Genomic DNA, 24,184 nt, shown 5'->3' with positions numbered 1-24,184 from the left:
TTATATGTGAGGGAGGTGGTATCGCGACATGGGGTTCCGATGTCGATTGTTTCAGATCGGGATGTGCGTTTTACTTCCAGGTTTTGGAAGAAGTTTCATGAGGAGTTGGGTACGAGACTGCATTTCAGTACTGCATACCACCCGCAGACGGACGGACAGAGCGAGCGGACGATTCAGATGCTTGAGGATATGCTCCGAGCATGTGTTTTGGATTTTGGAGGGAGCTGGGACACCTATCTACCTCTAGCAGAGTTTTCGTACAACAACAGCCATCATTCGAGCATTGGTATGCCACCCTTTGAGCTGTTGTATGGGCGGAGGTGTCGCACCCCCATCTAATGGGGAGAGGTGGGGCAGCAGGTGATGGGTAGCACGGAGATTGTACTCCATACGACCGAGCAAATTCAGCAGGTCAAGAAGAGGTTGTTGACCGCGCAGAGTTGCCAGAAGAGTTATGCGGACAAGCGTCGGTCCGAGCTCGAGTTTCAGGTTGGTGACCTTGTGCTCCTAAAGGTCTCTCCTTGGAAGGGAGTGATACGATTCAGGAAGATGGGCAAGTTGGGACCCCGGTATATTGGACCCTTCAGGGTAATTGCTAGGGTAGGCAGGGTAGCCTGTCGGTTGGATCTACCTGCTGAGTTGGGGTAGATCCATGATACCTTTCATGTCTCGCAGTTGCGGAAATGTATTGCCGACGAGTCGGCAGTGGTGCCGTTAGAGGACATTCAGGTGGATGCGAGACTGAACTACGCAGAGAGACCAGTTGCGATTGTGGATCGGAAGATCAAGGTTCTAAGGAACAAGGAAGTGCCTCTGGTACAGGTTCAGTGGCAGCATCGGAAGGGATCCGAGTTGACCTGGGAACCGGAGCGGGAGATGCAGGAGCAGCATCCAGAGCTATTTCAGGAATGAGACTTCGAGGGCGAAGTCAGATTCTAGTGGGGGAGAATTGTAACATCCGGGATTTCAGGTATATTAATTCTTCTTTTTATTTCTCACCCGGATTGATGCCCGGACTCGGTGAGTCGCCTTGGTGGACTCGGCGAGTCTGTGTTGTTTAATGAAACCCTAATTTCTCGGGTTTGAGGCCTATTTAAAGGGCGTTATGGCCGTCTTTTGCACTCATCAGTCCCCAGAGTGATATACTAGAACGTTTGAGTGATTCAAGTGAGGGAAGGAGCCATTGTTGATCTTGGAGTTATTGCCTAGCAAGGGAAGAGGAGATCTAGCCAAGAGGAAGCAAGAGAGGGGTGGATTCTTGAGGAACTGAGGTCCAGGACATCACAACTGAGGTACCATTTTGAATCCTTCTCTGTTATTGTGATGTTCATATAGATTTAGGGCTTTTGAACCCATTTGTGGCTAGATCTAGTATCATCATGGTCCCTTAGCGAGTTAAGGCTCTGGATCTGGACCCATAGAGGTCCAGAGCACCTCTTTCCCCAAGCTTTATATGCATCCATGGAGTTTTTGGTTTGGAATCAATGTATTTGAGGCTAAAACACCATTAATGAGCTATTTAATGCTTAATGAACACCAAGGCTTGGACTTTACATGGTCAATAAGCTTAAGGGGACTGGATCTATAAGTTAGTAGAGTGGATCTGACCTCAGAAGGTCGTTTGGGGTTGTGCATGGAATGCACTCGCCGAGTCCACTCCCAGACTCGGAGAGTTGGTGCGGGTTGTTCAGTGATTACGAACTAGCGACTGAGTAACCGAGTCGGGTGAGTGACTCGGTGAGTCGGAAGAGATTTAGAGGGATCGGGTTCCCGTAGGGACTCGGCGAGTCCATGCCAGACTCGGCAAGTCGGGTCACCCGTTGACCGTTGATCGTTGACCGTTGACCAGGGTTGACTAGTTTGACTTCGTAGTGTTAGTCAGCTTGGGTCAAGGTGGTATTAAGTAGAGATATGCTTGTGTTGTAGGAGGACGATAGCTCGGGAGATCGAGCACTAGTAGTTACGAGATTTACGAGTTACCGAGATACGCGAGGTGAGTCTTCTCACTATTCATTACCTCGAGTAGGTATTTCGAGTTGACCAGAGGGTCTCATGTGCTATGTATGAGTTTATGTGTTGTCTTAGAGATTTCGTGCTATGTGTTATTTGTATGTTGTATGGTTATATAGACTGGGCCGAAGGGCCCAACGATACTGACCAGGCCGAAGGGCCCAACGAGCTATGACTGGACCGGAGGGTCCGACGAGCTGCGGGACTGGAGGGTCCCGCTGAGACATCTTAACCGGAGGATCGGGTTTAGCCTTGAGTGGCGTATTTGTGGTATGTGGTATTTTGGGGAACTCACTAAGCGTTTATGCTTACAATTGTTGTGTTTGATGTCTCATGTACCAGCGAGGACCGTGGGAAGGCGACGGCTTGACTTGTACACACCCATACCGATGGAGTTCATGTTAGAGAGATCTTGGGATTTGTTTGAAAACACTGTTGTTATGCTTTTGAGATTATGATATGATATACATTTTGTGGTTTAAAAATGAAAAATTAAATTGGAAATTTTACGTTGTTACACCTGGTATCGGCGGTCTTGGGCCGCTTTGGCACCGGCTACGATTGCGTTGGGGCCTACCGTTGCTCCCTCAACTGCAGCTCGATCTCTAACTCACGACCTCCTGTAACTACAGAAAAGTATCACATCGTTGTGTAGACACAAACTGTGACATCCCCATTTTCACGGCCAGAAAAGACCGATTTTGTTTATGCTTTATAAAAATCAGAGTACTTCTTTTCATAAAAATGTTGCGGAATTTGTTCCCAGAAAAATATGATAAATACGTTATCAAAATATTTTCGAAGAAACGTAGTTTATTCATTTTAAAACGTTTGAGATGTCATCGTCAATACAGAAACATAAGCATAAACAGAAGTTACATTTATTTACACTAGTGATCTACATCTCTGTAATCTCTCAGTGTAATGTGACTTCATATCAACACCTGTGATATAAATAAACTGAGTGGGTCAGGTTGGGAAACCTGGTGAGTACATAGGGTTTTCAACCCACAATAATATAATTATTATGTTTAAACAATCAAACAATCAACCCAATTACCCATCCCCATTATCTTCTTTAATCTTAAGGATCTACCCTAAGAATCAGCTATTCCTCGTTCATTCATTCCTAAGGATCATCCTAAGGAATCGGCACAAACTCCATCATTGCCACAGTTTACACAACGGGCACTAAGTCTGCATAGTCGCCAGGGTTTAGGCATCAAGTCTACATGATCAACAAGGTTTAGGCAGCAAGTCTACATGATCACCAGGGTTTAGGCATCAAGTCTGCATGATCACCAGGGTTTAGAGTACACCGGGTGAACACATCGTTCACAACACCTACAGGTTGCGAACATGCTAGTGTTCCATTGGACTGTCTAGTTAAGTCCATGGTTGTCATCCATACTCTGCTGAATGACGGGGCCATCATTTGGGAAAAAGGCTTCTCACATCGTCCACCTATCACCCTCACCTCGTGGTCTATAACACCTCTCAACTCATCATTCAACTCACATTCCATCTATTATATCTACCCATGTTTACCCCAACATTACCGTAGATATAAAATACATATGCAATTTAAATCATTTAAAACATGTATAAAATCGTTCATTTAGCATAGACAACAAGTAATTAGATAATATGCACACATAACATGTAATTTATATAAAATACTTCATATATATGTGTAAGATGAAAGTAACTATACACTCACTTGAAAAGGTGGTGATTCCGAACTCAGACAACGCTTCACTTCTTGAAAAAAAAATTCCCTTCGACGAAACAGCGGGTTTTATAGAAAACCAAGCTTTTCTTGGAGCAGCATTCCCGTGTGGAAAATCTCTTCTTCTCGGAGCCGTCGAGCACTCAGGGGCTTCCGCCTCGTGCTAGGGAGGTTCCCTAGGCTTTTCGGGGGGTTTCGGGGCTAGAGAGAGATTCTAGAGAGAGAGTAAAGAGAAGAAAGAATGAGAAAGGTGCGAAGAAAATGAGGGTGGGAAAGGTTCTATTTATAGGGTAAAAATGGCTGAACTTGTGCCACATGTCACCATCTAGTGGCAAGACTTGGGAGAAAGCAATAGCCAAGATTGTGTCACATCACCCATTTTCGCACAACACACTTCCGACTTCTAAAATTCGTAACTTTCACATAAGACCTCCGTTTTTGATGTTCTTTATATCCACGCGTAGCTAAAAATAATATCTACAGCTTTCATTTTGACTCCGTCAGCTAATTCTTGACCGATCTTAAATTTAACAGTACTAGGCGTTTAGATTGTTAAATGACCGCGAAAAATTCGTAACTCCTTCATACGGACTCTGTTTTCATCTGTCTTTTTATTGTTAATTTCCTATTAATGAGATATTCAACTCTCATTTAATTCACGTACGCCAAAAACCGCTCGAACTAAAATTCAAGTTTCGGGCCGTACTCTGCTAAGCCGAATCTTAGAAAAATCATAACTTCTTCATACGAAGTCAGATTTGGGCGTTCTTTTTATGGATTTTCTCGGTTTAACATATTCTATGACTTTAGTTTAGATCAATAAGGCTAAAAAGTCCTTCATCATAAAAGCACTATTTACGCTTCCCGGTGCCGTGTCGGTTCCGTCGCGAAACTTCGACGGGTCATAACTTCTTCGTTATAACTCGGATTTTGTGACAACCGTCATATTCGGGTCAATTTGTGACAATCGTCAATCTTGAGTCAAGTCAGGTCATCAAGTCAAGCCGGTCAACTCTATTAAACCTTGTGTATTAGGTCGATGAATCGATAAAGCAAGAACATATGAGTTTTTGATTCGCAATTGGATTGATGATTGAGGGATGATTCATGAAGAAAAACGCGAAGTCAAGGACTATGAAATTGTTGGTTGCAAGAATTTAAAAACTCGATTGTGGAGTTGTTGATGCTCATTTTGCGAAAGTAAAACAATCGAGTGTTCGCATCTATGAATCAATTTGAAGTCAATTGGGTTAATATTCGCATATGGGTTCAACATATGAAAATTTTGATTTCGCAAGTTTAGAGTTCAAGAACTAAACTGTGTTCGCATCTGGAATGAAAAATTTTGTGAATCGCATTTGATTAATTAGGTTAAAATGCGAAGGGATGCGAAGGGTGTAAGAATGAAAATGCGAAGGTGATTAATGCGAAGGGATGCGAAGGGTGTAAGAATGAAAATGCGAAGGTGATTAATGCGAAGGGATGCGAAGGGTGTAAGAATGAAAATGTGAAGGTGATTAATGCGAAGGGATGCGAAGGGTGTAAGAATGAAAATGCGAAGGTGATTAATGCGAAGGGATGCGAAGGGTGTAAGAATGAAAATGCGAAGGTGATTAATGCGAAGGGATGCGAAGGGTGTAAGAATGAAGATGCGAAGTATTTCACAGTAGAATGCGAATTGGGGAAGAAAACAGAAGATTTCAAATATTGTCCCTGGAGTTTCGCATTTTTGGAAATAAATACTCAACTTCGCAAATGGGGGTCATAAAATGATGAAATTGCAGAATTTTTAAAGAGATACACACACATAGACAACCACACATATATTTAGAAAATTAAACTAAAAATGGGATATAGACTATTATAAGACATTGTTCTTGACTTTTGAGTCCAAAGACGTATGATCCGAACTTTAATTGTGAAATCGTCCTTGATTGAGTCAATTTCCTTTATAGGAGTAATATATTCCATTGTGCCTTGCAAGTTAAAAAAAAAAAAAAAAAAAAAAATCAAAGTCACAAGCAACCACCCCACACCCACTCTATGACCAGCCATACCTCCCCACCTTACCTATGTCACTTCAATGTTCCCTTACACTCAAATTTCACTCACTCCCACGTTTTTGAGCTGGAACAATCAACCACACTCCTCATTTTCTCTCATTTCTCTCATTCCACTAAGTAACAAACATCACTTTTTCTCTCAAACTCTTCTACACAAATTTTCGAGATCCAAGGCTGGATTCAAGTGTTCTTCCACACTTAGTAAGTAAAAAATTCATCCTCCCTATTATTATTTCACTTCATTCTACTCAAATCTTTGGTTGCTCACACAAACTCCCTAACTATGATGTTAGATTCTCGAAAACCTTCAAGGCATCTCCAAGTGTCCTTGAATTAAACACTTCCATTCTTCAACAATCATCTACTGAAATCACTCAAGGTGAGTTCATACCCCTACATTTTCATGTTTTCTCAAGTTTTCAGGGGGGGAATACAAGTTAAAACACTAAGAACATAACTAGATTTTTCTAACAGCCTTCATCAGAAAAGTTCAACTCCATTCACGGACTGTTTTGGGCATCTTAAATATTTTTGTTTTCAAAACTGTACGAGGTGCAAATAGTTCAAGTTTTTAGCTTTAAAATGGCTACTTGCACATCTCCATACGATTTTTCTACAATTTATGGCGATTTTTACAAAACTGCCTAACACTTCAAACAACAATCCGGACCAGTCTGTGATTATGGACTTTTTCACCCAAGTTAGAGGTCATTATAAATTGTGATAAAAATTATGAGCAAACTAGACACATTTTGTGAACTCTCAGAATTTACGGATCTAGTTTTCGACTTCGTATGATTTTTCTATGATTTTTCCAAATACAGGGCGGAATGGCTAAAGTTAGCCAACAGCATGTAAATATCATAACACTTTGTATTATGTTGAGCAAAGTGTATAATCATAAGTTCTAATATTTGAATGTGTTTCCGTGTTAGTTTATCATTATGAACTGAAACTAAAACATTCATATTAAATATTATCCATTCATTTTGGAACACGTATTATTTAACTATAAAAAGTATAGTTTGAATATATTTATAACACTAATACATTTCCATAAAAGGATTCATACATATTACATACATTTTAGATAAACTATAATAGGTATAGTTTATGATACATCACTCAACGCACTCGTACAAAAAGGGTACATTCATACAAGAAAGATTTATATTCACACACATTTCAAGTAAACTTGTTAACCTATGGTGAGACTCTCTCTCTCTCTCTCCCCGTACGTCCGAGTGCGGGATATAATTCCTGGTAGTTATAATCAGAATCTCCTTGAGGGAGAACGTGATACTTGTATATAGATCTATATTGGGTTTGACACCCCACACCTCGCTGCTAGCTACAGTGGGACCTGCAGGTCTACGGGTGACAAATGTCATTTCATTTTTCGCGACACTGAGAACGTCGTGGCAGGTTCACATAGTCATAGTATGATTATAACGGCTCACATAGGGAACAATCCATAAGTTTACGGGATTTTATTTTTAAAACCTAAATGAGTTTTATGTCGATTTAAAATCACCTTTTATCTCTATGGGTACAAATACAAAGTACCGGGTCTCTATACAAAAAGGGGTACAAATACAAAGTGCCGGGTCTCTATACAAAGCTATTATGATATTAAAACTACACTTCCTCTAAAATTGTTAGACTTCAACTATAGTCGCTGAGCGTATATGTTGAGTCATATAAGAATTTAGTCTTGATTGGCCTAGAATTGGTGGTGCCCGCCTCATCTCCTGTTCCTCGTTGGGTTGTGGACCTAGGGCAGACCCACTATATTCAACGTTTTATCTAAGTTAAGCCTTATATAACTTTATATGTTGGACGATTATAGAGGAACTCTACGGATTACTCTAGGGTTCATTACAGCATCATGTAGGATTATTTCTATTCATACTTAACTAAGAAAATATTGGATTTTCTGGAAATCAAACTAAATCGATTTTACAAGGAAAAACGGTTTCTACTTCAAACAAAACTCTTATGAAATCACCAACCTTTGTGTTGACACTCTTTTAAAACTACTTGTATTCTCAGGAAATCAGTGAAACAGGAAAACTTCATCGCTTTGAGGATGGGACGCTAAACCGTCAACAAATTATTTTGTCATCATAATGTAATTGCTTTTGAAACATGTAAACATATACTTTGGTGTAACTTTTGCAATTATATATATGGTGGTTGTTTTTACTTTGAGCACTATTATACACGTTGTTGTGATACTATACATGAAGTCCTCCACCCCCAGACGTTTCCGCCATCCTTGGTTTGGGGGTGTGACAGATTTTGACGCTCTTTATATGTACGGAAACCTTGTGGCATATTCTTCAACTTGGTTAAGATTATTTATTCTAAATAATCTTTTGTCGAAAAGTCATTTCTGACCCCTATTACCTCTAAATTGGCTAGCCCGGATATACGGGCGTTACAATTATCTCCCCCTTAGGATGATTACGTCCCGAAATCATCAACGAAACAGGGCTCGTATAATGACTCCATATATCATCTCTTCATCCTAGGCAATAATTATAACTTCTATATTCCTTCAAGTCTATCTCTTAGACTCATTGACTGTAAGCAGTACTCGATCGTGCACATGCTCTCTACCTCAGGCTAGACTCCAAATTATGACCTTCAAGTCACAATCTCGATACTTAATGGATACGAACTTGAGATAAGTTCTTTTATTACTACGATGGATCTATGTGTCATATTCTAATGACCTATCATCGTATGTAGCAACGCTTTAGACTTAGGTCTCTTAGAGTCAAACTCCAAAACAGAGTATACCTTCCTTCATGTTCTAATGTGATACAATCACATTTCAATATGTAGCATTTGTAGCTACCAACTTCTTTAACAATCATCGCGATACTTCTAATGATCGCCTTGGGTTAGCTTTCATTTCAATCTTTTGGTTTAAGTTAGATACTACATCGAACTTGGTTCTGTGAACCACGTAACATACTCATCGTATTCGGACTCAATTTGATATGACCACTAGGGTTAGAATAACAACAATCTTCTTAGTCATTACCGAAACGATGGTAACGACATGCTTGAATAAAACAGACTCAATTATTGGCTTCTTGGTAACCTTGTGACTTTCCCTGATCCAAGCGTGAGTCATGTGCTTCCGGTAGTATATGCATCTACTACCTTTCACACCTACTCATACTCTTCCCAAGTATTGTCTCGCAGTTTTCCAAGTCACCATACAGGAAAAATCACATAACAATTTAACACATCAGATAACAAAACAAGGGCTTTATTATTTCTCGAAACTATTACATAGGTGTTCAAGTTCACCCTAGACTATGCCTCTAATAGGCTACATCATACGATACTATGGCTACTGCATAACTTGATCTTCAGATATGAAGTCCTCATCCTTGATTCCTCGCATGGTTTTCTGCTTCGTCGAGGATCATGTGAAATGCCCTTGGCCTTGGTGGCGTTTCTGGTCTTGCTGCTTTATTTTTCCTCGGGCAGTCCCTAGAAATATGCCCTTCTTTGTTACATCCATAACCCGCCTTCTTTTTGGACACACACTTGCTGGCGTAATGCCCTGTCTTTCCACATTTGTAGCAAGTAACATCCTCGCCACATTTCCCGAAGTGCTTCTTTTTACACTTCTCACACCACTTGGTTTCACCTCCTCCTCCTTCTTCAGTCTTTGATGATTTCCCTTCTTTGTTGGATTTTGAAGATCCTTCATGCTTCCTTTTCTCGCCAACTTCAGCTCTCTCCAGACCTTTTTCCATAATCTGGGTCTAAACATTCCTGGCGCCCCAGATGGCAACTTTCAAAGTGGTTGTTTGCTTAACCATTGGACCAAAGTCTGTTGGTAATCCATGGGAAAACTTGTTAACCTTGGAGAGTTCGGTTGGGACTAGGTAAGGAACAAGCTTCATTTTCTCCGTAAAAGTTGCAACATACTCGATGACACTCATCCTTCCCTTCTTTAGATTCTGGAACTCATTGTTGATCTCCAGAAGATCCTGTTCAGAGCAGTACTACATCTTTAACATGCACTAGAAAATCTTCCCACGACATCTTACTCACTTCTCCTTTGGGTATCGAATCAGCTAGTAGTTTCCACCAGCTTAGTACTCCAGATTTCAACAGACGAACCGCGAGAGCGGTATTTTTCCTGTTGCTACACTCGCAACTCTCAAACATCGTCTCCATCTCGGAGATCCAGTTCATGACTTCCACCGGCGTCGGGCTTCCAGATAGACTCGGTGGTTTGGACGCCATGAAATCCTAGTATTTGCATCCACGTCCGTCATTTCCTCCGTCCCGGTGGTTTTGCCTAACTATCAGTGGGTTGGCTTGACCAACGGTCCCACTGTAGTTTCCCTCCTCAGTCCTTCGTTCAACTCGGGCTGTTCGATCTGTATGGTCGCTTCCTCTCGATTTTGCTGGAGCAAACGTCTGGTTTCCTCCATTTGACGATCCAACATCGCGTGGATCATCTCTTGCACTCCGACCATCGTTATTGGCTCAGCAGTGTCTACCACAACCGGTATTTGCTCAATCACTAGGGGTTGGTTTCGGTTCCCATTTGTATTCACGTTTCTGCTACGGGTCCTTACCATCTTGATCTATACACCGAATAAGGTGAATCTAGATCTTTATTTAGGATTGACGTTTAAATCATCTTTATCACTCCGAAACGTTTATATGCTAGTTCTAATATCGTATTCATACGTTTGGAATCTTAAACAAATAAGGTTTCCAGATGCGATCGGCAACAGACCATAGATCCGATCAAACTGTAGCATAACAAATCATTTAGCACGTAAAAGCAATTTAGGCACCATTCCTAGAATAAGCTAGTGCTCACACCTCACAATCATCGCTTAGCATTCTAAGTTTAAGTCTAGAAATTTCCTACAAATTCCTAGTTCGCTTAAACTAATGCTCTAATACCAACTGTGACATCCCCATTTTCACGGCCAGAAAAGACCGATTTTGTTTATGCTTTATAAAAATCAGAGTACTTCTTTTCATAAAAATGTTGCAGAATTTGTTCCCAGAAAAATACGATAAATACGTTATCAAAATATTTTCTGTAAGTCCCTAATTTGCCCGTGTATCAGTCAGATCCGTTTGATGGTGCGGAATCCCAATCAAACGGATGATGTCAGATCAAATAGAAAAGAAGGAGAAGAAGAATAATATGAATCTTTGTATGAATTGATATGAATTAAAGTTCCAGATACAAAAGATTCACACAAAATGCTCTCTGGCCGTAAACTCTCTTCGTGTTTATCAATCTCTACTCCTCACCCTAACACCTCTATTTATACTTGGAATATGGGCCGGATAACACATGGGCCGTAAATGAGTTTACGGTCGTAAGGTGTTTACGGCCGTAAACTCAGCCGTAAACATGACCATAAACTTATAAATATTACAGAAAAATACAATTGCCCAGAAAAGTAAAGTATAAACCATATTTTGACCCAACAATCTCCCCCTTGGTTTATAACTTTCTTTTCTTAATGACCCAACAAGATCCCCCTAAAAAGTAGCTGGCTCTTCTTGTCAATCTTCAATTGGAGATTGGCTTCAACGTTTATCTTCGATGTGATAATCGTCAATCTAGAGTCAAGTCAAGTCATCAAGTCAAACCGGTCAACTCGATTAAACCTTGTGTATTAGGGTTTGTGTTATGTACATACTGTATAACTTGCTATATTAATGGGAAAACATCACTTGGGAAAAGTTCTTGTGTTAAAATTTCCTGAGCCTTAGTGCTAATCAATGAACTAAACTGATAAAACCATCTTGCATACTCATCGGGAGTGTGTAGGATCCTTAATCATGACTTAATAGGGCTCAAGAACCTTGCGTTGCGGAGCCAAACACTCACAATTGTCACATAAGGAACCTCTCTCAATCGTTTTCACTCTATCTCTCTCTATGTCAAATCTCTCCCAAATCTCTCCAAGTATGTGAAATCTCTCTCAAATATCTCTTTGTATGAGGAATCTCTCCAAGAATGTCAAATCTCTCCCAAATCTCTCCAAGTATGTGAAATCTCTCTCAAATATCTCTTTGTATGAGGAATCTCTCCAAGAATGTCAAATCTCTCCCAAATCTCTCCAAGTATGTGAAATCTCTCCCAAATCTCTCTCAAAAGTTCCTTGGACTTTTTATAGTCTTTCGGGCCATCCCAACCCTTAACCGGGTCAAAAAAATAGCTTAAAACGGGGTAAAAACGAGAAAAATGGACCTTAGGAACCGAAACCTCCTTATAAGAGCCGAAGCCTCTTAGGACCGAGACCAAGGAGGAGCCGAACCCGAGACCAAGGAGGAACCGAACCCGAGACCAAGGAGGAACCGAACCCGAAGGTCCTCTTAGGGCCGAACCTCGCCCAGGAAGAACTGAACCCGAAGGTACTGTTCATTCGGTCCATTTCGGGTCTGACCACCTTCGGCCTATTTCGCTTCCAAGACTTCGGACCGAGCCTCTCACCTTCGACTCTCGCTTCTGATTCGCTCCCTTCGCTTCCCTCTGTTTCGCTTCATTACGGATTCGGCCATAGCAAGGACCGAACCTCGGCCTAGGGACCGAACCTCGGCCTAGGACCGAGAGGTCTCGCTGGAAACGCACTTTCTCCCGGTTTTCGCGTAGTTTTGCGTTTAAGGCCCGTTTTTAATTATTTTAACGTGGGACTTTCACCCAAAATCATATTTTAACACAATGAACCCTAAATATTCACAATTTAATCATATTTTCATGAAAACCTTTACTTAAATAATAAAAGCTAGTGGGTAAAGTACAAAGAGGTGGAGTGTTGACTTTGCTTTATCTTATGTCACAAGCAACCACCCCCACACCCACTCTATGACCAGCCACACCTCCCCACCTTACCTAGGTCACTTCAATATCCCTTACACTCAATTACCACCCATTCCTACATTTTTAGAGCTGGAACAAAACATCCTCTCTCCTCACTTCTCTCATTTGCTCTCATTTCACCAAGAATCAAACACCACTTTTCTCTCAAACGTTTTCTCTCCATTTCAAGTCTCCAAGGCTGATTATCAAGTGTTATTCCACTATTGGTAAGTATAATTCATCCTCCTTGTGATTATTTCACTTCATTCTACTCAAATCATTGATTGCTTACACAAACTCCATAACTATGATGTTAGATTATCGAAAATCTTCAAGGCATCTCCAAGTGTTCTTGAGTTAAACACTTCCATTATTCAACAATCATCTACTGAAATCACTTAAGGTGAGTTCATACCCCTACATTTTCATGTTTTCTCAAGTTTTTAGGGGAGGAATACAAGTTAAAACACCAAGAACATAACTAAACTTTTCTAATAGCCTTCATCAGAAAAGTTCAACTCCATTCACAGACTGTTTTGGGCAACTTAAAAATTTTGTTTTTCAAAACTATACAAGGTGCAAATATTTCAAGTTCTTAGATTTAAAATGACTACTTGCACATCTCCATACGATGTTTCTACGATTTATGGTGATTTTTACAAAACTGCCTATCATTTCAAACACCAATTCGGACCAGTCTGTAATTATGGACTTTTTCACCCAAGTTGGAGGTCATTAAAAATCATGATAAAAATTATGAGTAAACTAGACACACTTTGGGAACTCTCAGAATTTACGGATCTAGTTTTCGACTTCGTATGATTTTTCTATGATTTTTCCAAAATAGTGCAAAAAGGTTAAAGTTAGTTAACAACATATAAATATCATTACACTTTGTATTATGTTGAGCAAAGTGTATAATCATAAGTTCTAATTATTGAATGTGTTTCCTTGTTAGTTTATCATCATAAACTGAAACTAAGTAATTCATGATAAGATTATTCATTCATTTAGAAAACGTATATTAAACTATAAAAAGTATAGTTTAACGGATTCAAAACACTAATGCATTTCCATAAAAGAGTTCTTACATATTACAAACGTTTTAGATAAACTATAATAGGTATGATTTATGATACATTGCATAACACACTCGTACAAAAAAGGTACATTCATACAGAAAAGGATTTACACTCACACACATTACACGTAAACTTGTTAACCTAAATTGTGAGACAATCTCTTTCCGTACGTCCGAGTGCGGAATCAAATTCCTGGTAGTTATAATCAAAATCTCCTGGAGGGAGAACGTGATACTTGTATATAGATATATATTGGGTTTGACACCCCACACCTTGCTGCTAGCTACAGTGGAACCTGCAGGTCTACGGGTGACAAATGTCATTTCAGTTTCGCGACGCCTGAGAAACATCGTGGCAGGTCCATTCAGTCATAGTATGATTATAACGACTCACATAGGGAGATAACAATACATAAAGTTTACGGGATTCATATAAAACCAATTCTCATAAAACCTAAATAGGTTTTATGTTGATTTAAATTCACTTTTTATATCAATTTAAACTCATAGCATTTCTATTAAGTAAGAAAGGTTACTTATACATTTTGGCCTTGGTTATAAAGCTACATTACACAGATTTTAAGGGAAATATTGGATTTTTTTGAAACAAACGCGACATTTACATGAGAAAGACTTCTATTAGGTTTTATAGCAAAAACTTATGAACTCACCAACCTTTGTGTTGACACGTTTTCAAACAACTTGTATTCTCAGGGAATCACTAAACACGTAACCAAGTGCTTTTGAGGATGGGACGTTAAGGCGTCAAACCTTTCATATTTTGTCAACATTTTGTAATTGATTTTGAAACATGTAATTCATACAAGTGATGTAACTTTTTCAATTATATATATATGTTGGTTGTATTTGCTTAAATTACTATTGAATTTGTGGTTATGATACTATACATGAAGTCCTCCACCCCCGGACGTTTCCGTCATCCTTGGTTTGGGGGTGTGACATTCGATGACTTCACAGCTTCAAGATGAACTTGATGAATCTTCAATGAATGACTTCATCTTGAACAGTTGGACTTTTCTTCAGAATTTGACATTGAATGCACATGGGTGAGGAGGCTTCTTGTACTGATTCTTGAAAGATGGCGCTTTCAGCTTGAGAATCTTCAGAGAGAACATCAGAGAGAAATAATTTTCTGGATCACTTCAGAAAGTACAACAATAGCTGCAGACTGATTGAGGAGGCTTCAATGCAATCCATCACATAATCTTCAATTTCTGCTTCACCTTGCTTCTGAGGTTGAAAGATTGAATTTGAAAGAATAATCTTCATTTCTTGCTCCTTCAAATGAGAATTCTTCGATGCTCACGGATGAGGCTTTGGCTCAGAAATCTTCAACACAAACTCCATGAGTTTCATTTTCACCTGAAATCACTTTTCAAGACAAAACAAAACTAAAAGAAAATTTTAGCACACAATATTTTTGGATTTTTCATATTTTCTGAAAAAGAAATAAAACAGAAATAACATTATTTTTGGATTTTTAATTTTTTGATTTTTTTTATTATTTTTATTTCTCCCCTAATATTTAAATTAGAAGAAACTATGAACAAATTTAACAAAAATAAAATGATATCTAACTTTAAGAGTGATTTGGGATCAAAGTTGTTAGACAATGTTTATCCACTTGTCGGTACCTTTCATATTCACATCTTTGTCTGGTCGATCGTTGGTATTGTGGTCCACTTAAACACGAAAAATTGTGACAAATTTAGGACATATTATTTTTTACAAGACAAGGTGAACTTAAGTTCCTAGATATTATATTTGATCCTAAGTTCCTCGATACTATATCTTAAGGACCATTCAGCTGACGACGACCAGGGATATTGTTGTCCACCTAAATTGAGCAGTGAGATCTATAGACAATTTGTATGTGTTCAATTTTAAGTGTACTGGAACGTGTTTCCCGCTTCCTGATATGCCCTAGCCATCAAGAACTTCCAGAGTACTCCTTACACCGGGTGAGCAGACAACCATTCAGAGAGAAGATAGATTCAGAATTTAATAACTTATCACTTTAGAGGGGTTGAGAAGTAGAAAGTTGCATATGCTGTGTACCAAGTCGGATTTGAGGTCACGCAAAGGAGATAGCATATGGCTAACAGATAGGAGGAATTTCATAGATATAATACGTAGAGAAATAGAGTTGCATATGTTTCAATCCAGTTCGGATCTCTTCTAATCACGCAAAGGGTGCAACATATGACTAACAAATAGAAAGAAAGAAAACAATTTTCTACAGACCTAATTTATCGGAATTTACTAGTCGCCCCATCCAACCGAAATTAAGGACAGAATCCGCACATCGAGGAAAAGTTAAACCACGGTTCCAAGTACGGGTTCAATTAATGTGACGAGTAGATTCCCATATATATCTCCCTGCTCAACCTATCCGAGCGTCGTGTTGTCAGGCTGAATGGATCTAACTAGGTCAAGATTTGTCAAGTCTATAAATTTCCTAAGTTCAACTCTGCCTAGTCATGTCCATTTTAAAAAATTCTGTGCCTACCAACGCATCCAACCAGAGCATAGACCCTTCAACTTTGGGTACGTTACGCAGACTTAGATTGTCTGTTATCACTTGATAATATCACTTCCCAAAAAATCTCCCTCAAGCACACTTCATAACCAACATTTTTGTTTTTTTTTATTTTCTGATTTTCTAATGTTTTTGGATTTTTTTTTGTTTTTATTTCTCCCCCTAAATTTGTGCATAGGAGAGAAACGAAAATAAATGTGCAAATTTAAACTATCCTAAAACAAAAATTAGTCTTTAAAGCGAATTAGCTTAAGAAAAACTTAGGAGTATAGAGAAGAAAAACTCAAACCGTAAGTCACCGATTGAATTTGCATCCAAAAGGTCTGAGAATAGCAAGCGTAATCTCAAAACAGATCCAAAAATGCTTGACATCGTTAAGTACTGTCGCCATGAATGATCCCTTCCTTTCTTCCCTTCCCGCAAAGGACACATACTCTCAAATAATGTTCTGAGTGTTGTACAGTTGAGAGATGTCCCCAATCATATGCCAGGAGCAGCCATTACCAACAAACCAAAGTCTGATGATATGCCTCCATAGCTGCTCCGACACAAAGCGGGATCAGTTGGTCTTTGGAACCCAGTCTATTTTGAAACTGGGTCGACCTTTGTCATCCTTGCACAGTACTCTCTCCCATGACATGTCCTGCTTATCACAAACAGAAGATGTAGAAATATTAGAGTCATTAGTTGATTTAGGACAGTGAGCCTTTGGTACCAATTTGTAGTTGGGTTTAACCCATTTCTTTTTCGATCCGATGGGTGCCTCGGTACTTGCTTTGGAACTTGATGTCGGCCGTTGAGATGAGTTTGATTTTGGCTTCACGAAAGCATCTCTTGGATTGGACTTCTTGGCCGACATTCCCTTCTTGCCCTTGGGATTTTGATTCTTGTCCTTTGAGGTTTGATTCTTGGCCTTGAGAGTTGAATTCTTGGTCTTCATGGCATTCCAGTCAGCATTGTCTGAACGTAACCTTGAGAGCTTTCTTTTGAAGTGTCTCCTTCTTGGCGCGTTTTTCCAGCCTTGTGCATAGTAAGGAACGTATGCACGATTTGGACAATTTCGGATAATGTGACCAGGTGTTCCACAGCGAAAACAATTATTTTTCTTCACTGGGAAATTGTTTCTTCCTGCCCCTGGTGGCGTATCCTTGCCTTGTCTCTTGTTGTTCCCACACGCACACTTGCCACACGAACTTTGTTGTGATGGAATTGGTGGCATGTATTTCTCAACGACAGGTTGATCAGAAGCAGTTGAGTTCGAAGCAACAGATTCAGAGTTCAAGGAGATGTTAGTTTGTTCAATGGTTTTCTCCTTGTTCTCATCTTCTGCTACTTTTCCAGCACATGAAACAGAAACATCAGTATTTTTAACCTGAATAACTCCTCCTGACACAAATCCAGCTCGTTTGCCATATTGAAGATGTGGCTCCCTGTCAGTTTCGTCATGTGTCATAGGGATGGATGTGTAGTTATGATTATAAGGAGGAGGTACACTATCATACCCTAGACCCTTGTTTTGATTTTCTTTGAATTTTAATTGGGCTTCATATAAGGACTCGACTGTCTGACTTGACGCAGTATAATTTTTGAAACTGACATCTGTTTTTCCACACTTAATTTTTAAAGCGTCAAGTTCTTCAGTTACAACAACAAGTTGTCTCTTAACATAATCATAATTTTCACACTTGTTGCTATACTCTTCCTGAAGTTTCCTAAAGTCCTTGGTTTTTGCTTCTAATTCAGCCTTCAGGGGTTTCTGTCCTTTCCTGAGTTGATATCCTTCATATCTCAGGTCCTCAACTTCTCTTTTAAATAAATCAATTTTTTCTCAAAGAAATTTAATCGTGGCTTCACAAGCTGGAGTACATGTAACTTCAGTGACCGGAATGTTTTCAGAACTCATTGTTTCTCTACACTTCAAAGCATCAAGTTCTTGAATTATATCAGCAGGACTAAGATGATTAAGATCTTTTGTCTTCTTGATGATGGCCACGTTCATATCCCACGATTTCGGAAGTGAATTCAGTAGCTTTTTGTTTATCTCAAACTTAGACAAAAAGATCCCAATTATATTCATCTCGGTAGTAAGTGTAGTAAATCGTTGCAACTGAGTTTTGAGGGTATCTCCAGGGATATAATCGAAAATGTTGAAATTTTCTCTTAACGAATCCTAACGATTCTCTTTCATGTTTTCAAGTCTCCCGTAGACCTTAAAATCAATTAAAAAGCACAACTAGAAGCTAAAATAAAACTTAAAAGTCAAATTAAAAAAAAAATCAAAAGTCAAACATGAAATAGTCAACCTTGAAAAAGTCAAACCGAAAAGTTAAATTTAAAAATTTGAAAATTTAAAAATTAAACGAAAAAGTCAAAGGTCAAACGTTAAAAAAAATAAAAGTAAAAAATTGTAATATAATTTTATTTATTAATTTTAATTTAATTTATTATTACTATTATTATTTATTATTAATTTTTTAAATTTTGGATGAAAAAGGAATTTAAAATTAAAGGAAAATCAAATTTGGGCTGAAAATGACAAAGATGCGAAAAATTGGTGCGACTGGGAATGGTTAAGTTTAGGATTTCGAAGTGAATCAACAAGGAGTTGGCTAGCCGAGATGGTTAGGTGCTTTTGTTGCTGATCCGGAGGTCATGGTTTCGAAACCATGCACTGCCCCATTTTTTAGTGAAGCGCTTGCAGCTAGCTGCTGCTTAGCCGAGCCGCCAAGCTGTAATCCGAGCCGAGTACTCCCAACCCTAGCTGCAAATCTCCGGCGGCCGTGAACTCCAAAACCCTAGCAGCCGGCCGCAAACTCCGATCAAAAACATCGATTTTTCGACTTTGAAGCTCCAAAACTCGATCAAAAACCCTTTTTATGAAAGATTTTTCGACTTTGAAGCTCCAAAACTCGATCAAAAACCCTTTTTATGAAAACACGAAGAACAAACCCCCCTTATTTTTGCGAGATCTATCCAAAACCGCAAAAATATTTCAAAAATAAGATCAAATAATGCCCCAAATCTTACAAAATTGATTGATACAACTTGGCTCTTATACCAATTGCAAACTCCGATCAAAAACACCGATTTTTCGACTTTGAAGCTCCAAAACTCGATCAAAAACCTTTTTTTATGAAAACACGAAGAACAAACCCCCCTTATTTTTGCGAGATCTATCCAAAACCGCAAAAATATTTCAAAAATAAGATCAAATAATGCCCCAAATCTTACAAAATTGATTGATACAACTTGGCTCTTATACCAATTGTAAGTCCCTAATTTGCCCGTGTATCAGTCAGATCCGTTTGATGGTGCGGAATCCCAATCAAACAGATGATGGCAGATCAAATAGAAAAGAATGAGAAGAAGAATAATATGAATCTTCATATGAATTGATATGAATTAAAGTTCCTGATACAAAAGATTCACACAAAATGCTCTCTGGCCGTAAACTCTCTTCGTGTTTATCAATCTCTACTCCTCACCCTAACACCTCTATTTATACTTGGGAATATGGGTCGGATAACACATGGGCCGTAAATGAGTTTACGGCCGTAAGGTGTTTACGGCCGTAAACTCATCCGTAAACATGACCATAAACTTATAAATATTACAGAAAAATATAATTGCCCAGAAAAGTAAAGTATAAACCATATTTTGACCCAACATTTTCGAAGAAACATATTTTATTCATTTTAAAACGTTTGAGATGTCATCGTCAATACATAAACATAAGCATAAACAGAACTTACATTTATTTACACTAGTGATTTACATCTCTGTAATCTCTCAGTGTAATGTGACTTCATATCAACACTTGTGATATAAATAAACTGAGTGGGTCAGGTTGGGAAACCTGGTGAGTACATAGGGTTTTCAACCCACAATAATATAATTATTACGTTTAAACAATCAAACAATCAACCCAATTACCCATCCCCATTATCTTCTTTAATCTTAAGGATCTACCCTAAGAATCAGTTATTCCTCGTTCATTCATTCCTAAGGATCATCCTAAGGAATCGGCACAAAGTCCATCGTTGCCACGGTTTACACAACGGGCACAAAGTCTGCATAGTCGTCAGGGTTTAGGCATCAAGTCTGCATGATCACCAAGGTTTAGGCATCAAGTCTGCATGATCACCAGGGTTTAGGCATCAAGTTTGCATAATCACCAGGGTTTAGAGTACACCGGGTGAACACATCATTCACAACACATACAGGTTGCGAGCCTGCTAGTGTTCCATTGGATTGTCTAGTTAAGTCCGTGGTTGTCATCCATACTTTGCTGAATGACGGGGCCATCATTTGGGAAAAAGGCTTCTCACATCGTCCACCTATCACCCTCACCTCGTGGTCTATAACACCTCTCAACTCATCATTCAACTCATATTCCATCTATTATATCTACCCATGTTTACCCCAACATTATCGTAGATATAAAATACATATACATTTTAAATCATTTAAAACATGTATAAAATCGTTCATTTAGCATAGACATCAAGTACTCAGATAATATGCACACATAATATGTAATTTATATAAAATACTTCATATCTATGTGTAAGATGAAAGTAACTATGCACTCACTTGAAAATGTGGTGATTCCGAACTCAGACAGCGCTTCACTTCTTGAAAAAAAATAATTTCCTTCGACGAAACAGCGGGTTTTATAGAAAACCAAGCTTTGCTTGGAGCAGCATTCCCGTGCGAAAAATCTCTTCTTCTCGAAGTCGTCGAGCACTCAGGGGCTTCCGCCTCATGCTAGGGAGGTTCCCTAGGCTTTTCGGGGGGTTTCGGGGCTAGAGAGAGGTTCTAGAGAGAGAGAGAGAGAGAGTAAAGAGAAGAAAGAATGAGAAATGTGTGAAGAAAATGAGGATATGAGAGGTTCTATTTATAGGGTGAAAATGGCTGAACTTGGTGCCACATGTCACCATCTAGTGCCAAGACTTGGGTAGAAAGCAATGGCCAAGATTGTGTCACATCACCCATTTTCGCACAACACACTTCCGACTTCTAAAATTCATAACTTTCACATACGACCTCCTTTTTTGACTTTCTTTATATCCACGTAGGTAAAAATAATATCTACAACTTTCATTTTGACTCCGTCAGCTAATTCTCGACCGATCTTAAATTTAATAGTACTAGGCGTTTAGACTGTTAAATGACCGCGAAGAATTCGTAACTCCTTCATACGGATTCTGTTTTCGTCTGCCTTTTTACTGTTAATTTCCTATTAATGAGATCTTCAACTCTCATTTAAGTCAGGTAAGCCAAAAACCGCTCGAACTAAAATTCGAGTTTTGGGTCGTGTACTGTTAAGCCGAATCTTAGAAAAATCATAACTGCTTCATACGAAGTCAGATTTGGGCGTTCTTTTTATGGATTTTCTCAGTTTAACATATTCTACGACTATCGTTTAGATCACTAAGGCTAAAAAGTCCTCCATCGTAAAATCACTATTTACGCTTCCCGGTGCCATGTCGGTTCCGTCACGAAACTTCGACGGGTCATAACTTCTTCGTTATAACTCGGATTTCGACGCTCTTTATATGTACGAAAACCTTGTGACATATGCTAAAACTTGGTTAAGATTATTTATTCTAAATAATCTTTTGTCGAAAAGTCATTTTCGACCCCTATTACCTCTAAATTGACTAGCCCGGATCTACGGGCGTTACACAAACTGTCTGATATCGGTCTTGTGCATGCTCAGATAACGGTTCATCTGAGCCTACTCGGAAGCAAACTCTAGGTAAAACATCGCCCTCTTAGTGAACATTCAGTGATCTTCGTCACCGAATCCCCATCCTGTCTCAGACTCAAAAACTCCCGAGCCAATCGTTCCTGCTCAACCCTCGGAATGTATCGGGCGTGGAACATATCCTAAAACTGCTCCCAAGTAATAGCAGCTCTCTGCTCATCAGAATACAACCCTGTCGTCAGCCTCCACCAGTCCTTGGCCCCGAGCTTGAGCAGGTTCACGGCACATCTGACCTTTTGGTCAGAAGGACATGAACATGTAAAGAAACACCCTTCAACATCGGACACCCACCGCATAGCCTTGATGGGGGGAGGGGGGCTTCGTGTTTTCGAAGTCCCTGTACTGGAAGCCCCGACCGTCTCCCACGCCACCTCCAGCCGTTGTTACAACTGATTCATCTATCGCGGAAGCCATCTTTACAAGGGCTACGTATCTATCATCAAAGTACTCAATCATGCCAAACCTAATAGTCCCAAACAACTCCGGTATCTGACGTCAGACAATCTCGACTACCTCCTCACGGATGATCTCCCTGACCCGATCCTCTATCAACACTGGCTCCTCCTAACTGATAACCTCAAGGGCTACTGGGGCCTCCTGATCACCCTGCCCTGGTCCCGATCTGGATCCCGACACGAAAGGCCTCGTAACCACCATACTGAAAATACAACAGGAAGATATCAGATAACACACACCAATAACTAGGAGTTAACTCCCAATCCCAACCCTAGGGGTTGTGACTTCCTTGCTACGTATATGGGTCCTGTGCTTTCAGTAGTACGGGTCCATACTACATTCCGCACCTACCCATGTTTGTCTCAAGTATCATCACAACACCCTAACAATAAATGTAAAAATAGCAAGTGTTCAATCCTCATTCCTAGGGAAAGGCTAACTATCTCACAACTGACCTACCGGTCTCACACAACCCACCCATCCATGAAACTTCCACCAACCCTGCAACACTAGTGTATGCTAGCCATACATAACACTGGACCCCATATACTTTCGAATATCCAATCTTAACCTAAGCACCCAATCAAACAAGAACAGAACATAAGGCTAAATCAAACATTCTCAGGCTATAAGATCTTAATTATGTATAACCGTGATGTATACACTAAGCAACTACAGTAATGATGTCAATTTCATATGAGGAAATCCCTAGGCTATCAGGCATCATATAATCAGACAATTCTATCATGCAACTTCTAAAGATCCCTAGCCTAGTACTAGCATGTTGTTCTAACATATCACAATATCAAATAATTGTATGGTATTTTGGGGTCTACTTACTGGCTCCGATTGATCGTACACCCTGCATCCTCCTTTACTTATTTTGAAAACCATTTTAGAAATCATTTTGAAAACCTTTCCTTGATTTGAGACTGGATTCACACGAATGTTCCTACAATTCTCTAAAACCAAGGCTCTGATACCAACTTGTAACACCCAAAAATTCAAGCCAAATTTAAACTTTTCAAAAACACTTTAAATCAATAACCATAACAACTTTGTTTCCAAAATAGTTTATATCAGAGTTTTCCCAGCAATCATAACAAAAGATAAGGAGTCGTACGATCACGCCTTAGCCTTGCCGTGATCCCCCGAGGTACCTAAAACCATAAACTAAAACTGTAAACCCGAAAGTTTAGTGAGCTCCCCCAAAATACCCATACTCACAGCTATACACATAAAATCACAAACAACATACTATGGGTCCAGTCAACCATCGGGTTGGAATACCCCAGTCCCACAACCAACAGGTTTGAATGCCAACATACTATGGGTCCAATCATCCTCGGGATGGAATACCCAAGGCCCATAACCAATAGGTTGGAATGTTCACATACTATGAGTCCAATCATCCTCGGGATGGAGTACTCATGGCCCACAACCAACAGGTTGGAATGCCCAGGTCTATTGGCCTCCGCACAAAGCAGATAAGCCTCAACCGCCAAACAAATATGTGTGTGTGTGTGTATATATATATATATATATATATATATATATATATATATATATATATATATAACACAAATAATCACATAAAGTTCTATAGACAACAACTGATCTACCGGATCATACCACATAGCACATAAT

Source organism: Lactuca saligna, chromosome 4 (assembly GCF_052625555.1).
Source record: "Lactuca saligna cultivar CGN05327 chromosome 4, ASM5262555v1, whole genome shotgun sequence".
In the NCBI taxonomy this organism is placed as follows: Eukaryota; Viridiplantae; Streptophyta; class Magnoliopsida; order Asterales; family Asteraceae; genus Lactuca; species Lactuca saligna.
This window is presented reverse-complemented; position numbering follows the sequence as displayed.